Source organism: Carlito syrichta, unplaced genomic scaffold (genome assembly GCF_000164805.1).
Source record: "Carlito syrichta isolate Samal-C Ts95f unplaced genomic scaffold, Tarsius_syrichta-2.0.1 Scaffold316474, whole genome shotgun sequence".
NCBI classification, from domain to species: Eukaryota; Metazoa; Chordata; class Mammalia; order Primates; family Tarsiidae; genus Carlito; species Carlito syrichta.
Genome location: NW_007260570.1, coordinates 265,228 through 275,513, shown reverse-complemented (window position 1 = coordinate 275,513; position 10,286 = coordinate 265,228).

Genomic DNA, 10,286 nt, shown 5'->3' with positions numbered 1-10,286 from the left:
TCAGGCAATCCACTCACCTCAGCCTCCCAAAGGTGCGGGATTACACGCTGAGCCACCGAGCCCGGCTCCATGCAACACCTTTAACAAGCCTGGAGAGGGCAGAATGCAGGGCAAAAGCAAGTAATCTGGATGTGTACCCCAGGAGTACACACCTACTGATGAGGTCAAAGACTTGGACACCCCAAATTTCACAAGCCTGGTTGTAACTTAGGCTGGGAACATGGCCCAGGAGATCCCCGTGTGACTGTGGACGATGCACTCCTGTGGTCACATGTGGATTACTTTTCCCAACAGGGCCAGGCCCCTGACATGCTCTAAATGGTAGAAATCCCCATGCATGGAGGCAGAAGTCAACTGGGAGGTGGATGCAACAGGACTTTAAATTTATCCTGCAGCTGAACCCCTGGGAAAAGTAGTGAGTCCTCCATGTTTGTGCCTGGATATTTGTCTGATGTTGAATCATGAACCAAGCTCTCTCTTGGCTAAACTATTCCTAAGTGTTTGATGCTTTGCAGCAGAGATTATAAGAAGGAATCTTTATCAGCATGTGGATGGTTTGAAGCTGACTATACCTAAGTAGCACCCAGGGGAGGCTTTAAAACATACCCAGGTCAACTGGATCAGAATCTCTAGGGGTGGCCCAGGTGTTGGTATTTAAAAAAAAACTCCCCAGTTGATTCTCAAGTCTATCTAGGATTGCAAATCACTAGATCCCCCTTACTTACAGAAGAGGAAAGTTAGGACCAGAGCCTTAGTCTCATGTGCCCAGTGGCAGAGCTGGCTGACAGCAGGGCCAGCGCTAGGGCCAGGTAGGATAAAGTGAGACACACCTCTCAGTTCAGGGATCCTGCTGCTTCACAACAACATTGCAAATGAGTTCTCCATCACCCCTAGGGAGTGAGGTGGAGGGTCAGACTCACAGGCAGAAGAGAACAACTGTCCCAGAGTGAAGGACAGAGGCAAGTTTGAGGAACCAACCATCAGTCAGAGGTGGGGTGCAGTGAGATGAGCAAAGTTGGCTGACTGCTGGGGCTTAAGTACAGAGAGGGCGGAGAAACAGTAGGGAACAGGTTATGCAAAATCGTGTGGTCCAGGTTAAAACTTTTGGACTTTATCCTGATAGCCCTGGGGAGCCACTGAAGGGTTAAGCAGCTGGGTGTTAAAATGTATTGAACAGTTAACAGATATTTATTGAGTGCTTACTATGTGCCAGCCAGGCACTGAGGTTACAGCAGGGAACAAAAAATGGTTAAATCCCTGCCCTACCAGAGCTTACATCTCATGATGTAACTGAGGAATCCTTTAGAAGCTGAAATAAGATCCAACTATGGGGGTTATCAAACCCTAAAGGTTTCCGGATCTACCTAAACTTTCTCACTCTCTTGCTACCTCAGTGCTCCAGCTGTTCTGGCTTTCCTTCTGTCCCTCAAACACACTTGATCATGTGTTAAAGAGTCAATATGCTCAAGTAACCACCCAAACTCCTTCAATTCCCTTCTGTGAGACCCAGATAATCATGGCCGAGTCCTTGTCTCCAGGCTCAATTCCTGTCACTCCCCACCTCAAAGTCAGCCTCAACCCCACACCCAAACCAAACCCTTCTTTGTACCTCAGATAAAGAGTCATGCTTAATGGCCAGGCGCAGGGGTTCACGCCTATAATCCCGGCACTTTGGAAGGGCCAAGGTGAGAGGATTGTCTGAGCCCACGGGTTTGAGACTAGCCTGGGCAACTTGGCGAGCCCTCATCTCTACAATGAATCAAAAAGTTAGCTGGGTGTGGTAGCACGCACCTGTGGTTCCAGCTTGGAAGGCTGAAGCAGAAGGATCCCTGAGTCCGGCAGGTCAAGACTGCAGTGGCCGGGAGCGTGCCACTGCCCTCCAGCCTGGGTGACAGAGTGAGACTCAAACTCAAAAAAAAAAAATGTCATGCCCTTTCCTGCCCAAGTCCTTTGAAAATGTTGCCCCGCCTAGAACACTATCTCTTTCCCACTTAGCAAACTCCTTTTCCAGCCTGAAGTCTAGGTGAAACCCACCTCCTCTGGCAAATAATGTCCTATTTGTCAGAATGGGTTCACATGCTCTCTCTCTTATACAGCACCAAAGCACCCCATGCTGCACCTTGTAGTTCTCTGCAATTTCAAGTGCTGACTTAATATAATTACTTTTTTAAAACCAGCTTTTCCCAGCAAACAAGGACAGGAGTTGTGTCTGTCTTATTCCCAGAATCTAGCACAGTACTTGGCACAGAATAGACAATAAAAATTGGCTGAGGAAACGAATAAATCAGAAGTACAGAGAAAGTGATGCAAAGATGCTTCCTACATGTCTGCTGAAGGAATGAATGCAAGGAATCTTAGCCACTTATGCTTTCTCTCCATTCTCCTCCCTTTCACTGCTAGAGAGAGAAGTGATTTCTTCATATTTCCTGTATCAACAGCAGTGAGCTGCACATTACCATCAAGTCATGGTATCCAAGGTTTTGCTCCAAAGATTTACAGAAACCAAGAGAAAAGGGAAAGGGAAAGCTGTGTCCGAGAAAATGGTAGTGGAATACGTTATAATAATGATAATCACTCTTTCCCTCTTCTTTAGTTTTAGACATAGGTATACATCCCTAAATAACATAGTTTATTTTCCCAGGTTTTGAGCCTCAAATGAATGGAATCATATCATTTGATATGATATGATTCCCATTTCTTGGGGAGGTGGGATACCCATGTGTTTGTGAGGTTCACTCATGTGATTATAAGCCAATTTGTTTTTTTCCTTTCCTGCTGCCCAGGCTGAAGTGCAATGGCATGCTCACAGCTACTGCAGCCTTGACCTGCTGGGCTCAGGTGATCTTTCCACCTCACCCTTCCAAGTAGCTGGAACCACAAGTACATGCCACCACACCCAGCTAACTTTTGGATTCATTGTAGAGATGAGGGCTCGCCAGGTTGTCCAGGCTGGTCTTGAACCCCTGGACTCAGGCAATCCTTTCGCTTCCACTTCCCAAAGTGCTGGGATCACAGGCATGAGCCACCACACCTGGCAATTTTGTTCATTTTCATTGCTGCTCTAAGGACTGTACAATTCTTTAATGCAGTTTACATCTGACAGCTACTTGGGTTGTTTCCCGTTTGAGACACTTACAAACACTGCTTCTACAAACATTTCCTACAGACACAGGCAGGAAGCCACATCCTCAATCTGACTAATCAAGCCAAACTGTTTCCAAAGTGACTATACCGCTGTGTGCTCCCTCAAGCAGGCCAGTAACATTCATGCTGCCCCACAGCCTTGCCAACACCCGGTACTGTCAGCTTTAAAATTTTTGCTGGACGGGTGCAGTGGCTCACACCTATAATCCCAGTACTTTGGGAGGCCGAGGTGAGAGAACTGCCTGAGCCCATGGGTCTGAGAACAGCTTGGGCAACTTCGCGAGATCTCATCTCTACAACAAATCAAAAACTTAGCTGGTCATGGTGGTACATGCCTGTAGTTCCAGCTACTTGAAAGGCTGAAGTGGAAGGATCACCTGAGCCCAGCAGGTCAAGGTTACAGTGGCTGTGAGCATGCCACTGCAGTCCAGCCTGGGCAACAGAGTGAGACTAAACTAAACTAAAATAAAATAAATAAAATAAAATTTTTGCCAATTTGGTTAAATGGAAATATAATCTCATTGTGTGTGTGTGTGTGTTTAACTCCCCAAGAAGAAAAAGCATGAAAGGCCCAGTAACAGGCTAAGGAATACTACAGCAGACCAGATATCTTTTGGAGGAGGAAAAGGGAAGAGCCCATCCAGTTCCATTCCGCCTTCCTTTGGTAACTTAATTCAACATCAATGAGTTAGTGAGATTAAAAGATTCTAATCATTCATATCAGGAGAGGGAGAGACTGAAACCATCTGTTAGGGAGTTGTTTTTCACCAAATTTGAAACACCAATGACAGCACATTTTAGCATCTCAGAAATGTTATCACACTTCATCAACAAGGTTACCTGCATAATGACCAATTACATACCTAACTCTGAATTGTACCCCACACTTTTAAAATAAAAACAAAATAAATAAAAATAAATTATCGTATCTTGGCACATCAAGGCAAAAAAAATAAAATAAAAAAATGTGATCAACAGCATGTCACGATTTAACTGGCAAAGTAACTTTTCTATGTGGAACATAAAATAAGGGCACATAAAATAATTGACGGTGCTATTGTCTAAATGTGTACCTCCCAAAATTCACGCATTGGAATTTTAATTGCCAATGTAATAGCATTAGGAAGTAGGGCCTTTAAGAGGTGACTGGGTCATGAAGGCTCTGAATGGATTAGTGTCATTCTCACTAGAGTCACTAGAGTCAGTTGTTATAAAAGCTAATTCAGCTCACTCTGATGGCCTCTATCCTGCATGTTCACTTCCACCTTCTGCCATGAAGTGACCCCTCCCAGACACCAGAGACACCATACTCCTTGACTTCCTAGCCTCCAGAACAGTGAGCTGAATAAACTACTATGTTTACAATGTGCCCAGTCTGGTATTCTGTTATAGCAACAGAAAACAGGCTAAAACAAATGGCACCTTAGCTTTGGTGAGATGTGGCATATCGCCAACAAAATGCTGCCAGGATCATCTTTCTAGCACACAGGATCTCATCTTGTTATTCTCCTGCTTCAAAACTTCTAGCTGGGTCAAAGCTGCACAGGAGCCTCCCTCCCTCACCCAAGTCTGGCCCCAACTTGCCCATCCAGCCCCAACTTCTGCCTCATCCTACATAATTCTCTGGCTGTTAGATACACAGAACCAGGAAGACAGCCCCTTCTTCACCTCCCGTTCTCCATCTGTGCCCTTGTACACGCCCTTCTCTCAGGCTCAGCTTGTCCTTGAAGGCTTTTTCCCCTATCTGTGAGGTCCTCCCTGTGTCTGTCCCACCTCCGAGTTGAAGGAATCCCTCCCCCGCTTAGCTCCTGCAGCTCTGCATACACTGTATTTCTATGATAGCACTATCACACTGCTTTAAACAGTAGTCTCCCCCTTATCCGCTGGAGATATGTTCTAAAACCCCCAGTGGATGCCTGAAACTGCATTCAGTACTGAATCCTATTTATTCTGTTTCTTCTTAAATATATACAACTATAATAAAGTTTAACTTATAAATTAGGCATAGTAAGAGATTAACAACAGTAACTAACAAAATAGAATTATAACAACATATTGTAATAAATGTTATGTGATTATGGTCTGTCTCTCAAAATGTCTTACTGTACTGTACGTATCCTTCTTGTGATGAAGGACCAGTAAGATAACACAGGACTTCATCACACTACTCAGAAGAGTATACAATTTAAAACTTATGAATTGCTTATTTCTGAAATTTTCCATTTAATATCTTTGGACCAAAGTTGACCGTGGGTAACTGAAACCACGGAAAAGGAAAATGTGGGTAATGTGGGACTGCTGTAATTGATACTTTTACCTTTTTTCTTCCCCAACCAGAATGTGAACCCAAGGGTCATGCCTCACTGATCTGTTTATCTTCAGTCTCTGGCACAAAGCAAGGAGTTTGTAAGTGTTTCTGAAATTAATGTCATCCTCTGATGCCAGAGCCTGCCATCTCCATTCTTCCCCCTTTCACCATACTACCCTTTGCCACTTTACAATTTTGTTTCAGCAGCAGGCTTCCAGGGCTCCCCTTAGATCAGACATTCTTGGCCACAAACATTACCCAGATCTCCCTTGGCCTCCCTACACACACACACACACACACACACACACACACACACACACACACACACAATTTCAAGGGGGAAGCCAATATTCCATGTCTACCAAGCTGGTAAGTTCTAATTCATCCTGATGCAAGCCAAATTATGCTTTTGTTTTCCAAAACCAACCTTTTCCCATTTTTTATGTTTTTTCTATTCTGATCCTGGGGGGGTCTTAGACTGAAATCACCCCAAGAAGCCTCAATTCAGACCACAGATTCTCTTCTGAGGTTTTGCAGTATCTTCTGTGGTGGTCAAACCCAGGATGAGCCTAACCTGTTATACCTTTACAGGAAATGCCCTCTAAAAAGTCACCCAAGCTGGGTGCAGTGGCTCAAGACTGTAATCCCAGCACTTTAGGAGGCCGAGGCAAGAGGACTGCCTGAGCCCAGGGGATTGAGACCAGCCTGGGCAACTTGGCGAGACCTTGTCTCTACAATAAATCAAGAAATTAGCCAGGCGTGGTGGCGTATGCCTTAGTTCCAGCTACTTCGAAGGCTGAGGTGGAAGGATCGCCTGAGCCCAGCAGGTGGAGGCTGTGGTGGCTGTGAGTGTACCACTGCACTCCAGTCTGGGCAACAGAGTAAGACTCCAACTCAAAAAAAAAAAACAAAAAAACCAAAAAAAACCCCAAAAAAACAAAGTCACCCAAAATGCCCTGGACCTCAGTTTTCTTTTTTCTTTTTCTTTTTTTTGATTTATTGTAGAGATGAGGTCTCGCTGCCCAGGCGGGTCTCGAACCCACGGGCTCAGGCAATCCACTCACCTCAGCCTCCCAAAGGCGCGGGATTACAGGCTGAGCCACCGAGCCCGGCTTGGACCTCAGTTTTCTTACCTCTTAACAGAAGAAAATGTTTTGCCAAGTTCAAGTTTGAAGTTCAAGTGACGTCACATAAGTAAATGTGTTTCAACAGCAAAAAGCCAGGCAAGATGAGGTGGCTCACATCCGTAATCCCAGCGCTTTGGGAGGCCAAGATGGAAGGAGTGCTTGAGCCCAGGAGTTCGAGACCAGCCTGGGCAACAAGACTTCAGTTGTTATAAACAATTTTACGAAAACATCAACAAATAAGCTGGGTGTGGTGGCACGTGCCTGTAGTCCCAACTACTGGGGAGACCGAGGCAGAAGGATTGTCTGAGCCCAGGAAGTCAAGGCTGTACTGAATAATTGTGCCACTGCACTCCAGCCTGGGCAACAGAATGAGACCCTAACTCAAAAAACTATATGCACAGCAAAAAGCCACATAAAAGTACATGCCAAAGCTGCAATAATTCGAGCAAAAGAATAAATTAGTGTAGGCTTATAACCCAAAGTATAAAATAAATATCCCTGAGTCTACACTCTAATAAAAATGATTGAATAAACTAATGAATGGAAGAGAAGAAACAAATCTTCCACACAGAAGAATTCCAAATAGTATATACAGATAGTTGCCTTGAAGGCAAGAGGAGCAAAACCCCCCATTCTTCAGGTGATCAAGATCAATATAAAGTTATAAATCATGTTGATAGTGTGTGCATATCCTTGCCATGATATGATGAAAATGGCAATCTATCTCTGGTTTTCCTTCCAGTAACTCATAAGCCTAATCTTAGGAGAAAAACATCAGACAAACTTCAACAGAAGGGCATCTTACAATACACATGGATCAGTAGTCTTTAAAACTGTCAAAGATGGCAGGGCTCCATGGCTCAGCCTGTAATCCCAGCACTTTGGGAGGTCGAGGTAAGTGGATTGCCTGAACCCACAGGTTCGAGACCAGCCCTGGCAACTTGGCAAGACTTCATCTCTATAATAAATCCAAAAATTAGCTGAGCATGGTAGCACGAGCCTATAGTTCCAGGTACTTGGAAGGCTAAGATAGAAGGATCGTCAGAGCCCAGCAGGTCAACACTGGGGTGGCCATGAATGTACCACGGCCAGCCTGGGTGAGGGAGTGAGACTCCAACTCAAAAATAAAATAAAACTGTCAAGGTCATCAAAGCAAGTCAAGTCTGAGAAACTGCCATAGCCAAGAGGAGCATAAGGAGATATGACAATTAAAAGTAATGTAGTAACCTGGATAGGATCATGGAACAGAAAAACTACTTAGGTAAAAACTGGCCAGGCATGGTGGCTCACACCTGTAATCTCAGCACTTTGGGAGGTGGAGGCAAGAGGATTGCCTGAGTCTAGGGATTCAAGGCGAGCCTGGCCAACATGGCGAGACCTCGTCTCTACAAAAAATCAAAAAATTAGCTGGGCATGGTGGTGCACCTGTGGTTTCAGCTACTTAGAAGGCTGAGGTGGAAGGATTGCCTGAACCCAGTAGGTCAAGGCTGCGGTGGACGGTGATTGTGTCACTGCACTGCAGTCTGGGCGACAGAGTGAGACTCTGACTCAAAAAAAAAAAAAAACCTAAGAAATTTGAAAACACTATGGACTTTGGTCAGAGTAATGTATCAATATTGGCTCACAAATTGCAACAAATGTACCACTGATTTAAGATGTTGGTAATAGGGGACAATTGTGGCTTGGGGCTCATGGGAACTCTGTACTATCTCCTTAACTATTCTATAAATCTAAAACTGTTTTCTAAAAAACAGTCTATCTTAAAAGTTGCAATTTTGGGGACATAAAAAAGCCAATTTTTTAAAAATGTGGTGTTTTTTTTAGCTTGAAAAAAACATGCTAGGGATTATGGTTTTAGCTAACAGTTAAACATGAGGTTCAGGCATGCATAAACGAATGTCATTCTCCCCCCTTCTGAAGCACACCAAATCGTGGTGTCAAAATCTAGAATCTACTGGTAATTTAGAAGTGTTTACTCCCCAAACTTAAATTCACACTATTTTCCTGAGGCCAAATAGGGAGAAAATCACAGGGAAAATGCTAATGAGCTGGAGGAGAGAGTGAACGCACAGCTCCAAGTATACGTGGCTAAACCGGTTTAATCTGACCGAAAAAAGAAAAGGGAAGAAAACATGACTTCGGTCATGGAGCTGGATCGGCCGTCTATCTATCAGGCTCCAAGCAACCGGAGTCATCCAGGCCCCGCTCATTTCTGGTTCTGGAGCCTAGAATGGATCGGAGAGTGAGCTGGACACTGAGAAGCGAGGAAGACCCAAGAGGAAGGGGAGAATGGAGGGACCAGACTGGCAGGGAGGACGCAGCGAACTTGACCCCCTTCCAAACCTTCCCAGGCCCTTGACCCCCTCCCAAGCCTTCCCAGGCCCCTGGCCCGGTTCTGCTCCCGGGCTCGGCGGCTGCGTTTGGTCCCCCAAAATCAGGGGCGCGTGTAGGAGATTTGCTTCGCTGCATCTCTCATCAGACACCCTTTACTCACCGGTCCCGAGCTTCGGGCCCCGAATCCGGGGCCGAGCCCCTCTTCTCTCGCGCACTCTGTTCCGGGTCCCGCACCTCCGCCGGCAACCAGCGCGACAGTTCGGCCCGCCCCGTAATCTCCCGGCTCTTCGGGGCCCTTCGCCGAGATTTCTCCCGGACCAGCCCTGGGATTGGCCCCTGCCGGACTCCGCCTTCCAATGGGAACCTTAGTTTCTTCTACGTCACTGATCACTGGGCAAATCCCCAGGCAGCCGCGGGGGTTGGGGCAGCAAGGGCCAAGAAAAGGAAACCGAAATCTGGTGGAGCTGAGGCTGCGCAGGAGACGCTGCCGGGGTTTGGCGCCTAATCCGGGTTCCTGGTTACAAGCTTTAAGGGAGTCAAATTCTGAAGGCCTACTGAGGCCCCTTTATAGACCTATGGGGTGCAAGAATTCCCCCTCCTCCTCTCGAGCCCCCCCCCCCGGTGCTTAACTCCAGCCTTGGGTTGGATCAGGGTCAGAGAGCGCTTTGAGGCTCTCTGCCCCCAGTGTGGCCTAAATTTGCTTCCAGAACAAGGCAGTACTTTCGCAAATGTTCTCAGGAAGCTATTTACTTGTTTTTTGTCTTGTTTTGTTTTTTGAGTTGGAGTCTCACTCTGTTGCTCAGGCTGGAGTGCAGTGGCACGCTCACGGCCACCCCAACGTTGACCCGCTGGCCTCATGCGATCCTTCCGCCTCAGCCTTCCGAGTTGCCAGAACTACAGACGCGCGCTACCACGCCCGGCTAAGTTTTTATTGTAGAGAGGAGGTCTCGCCAAGTTACCCAGGCTGGTCTTGAACCTGCGGGCTCAGGCAATCCACTCCCCTCGGCCTCCCAAAGTGCTGGGATTACAGGCTGAGCCACCGAGCCGGCCTAGGGTCTATTTACAAAAAGTAGCTACCGTTTCCTAACGTTAAACAAGGCAGCCTTTGTCGCCACTTGACAGAAGGGAAAACAGGTTCCCAGAGTTTAAGGTCTGGGTCTAGCTCAAAGGGGCTTTTCCGCTCCTCGGTGCTAAATTTAGAAACCCAAGGCTGCAAAGTCGGACGGAGACTCGGGTTCCCAGAGTCTTTGTTGGGGAGGTTTCCCGCCGCACAGGCCTGGAAGCCTACCCGGCTGCCCAACTTGGGTTCACCTCCCGCTCTGCGTGCAGCCACCCCGCCCGGTCCTGTCGCGGGGCCATCCCCTGTGCTGCGA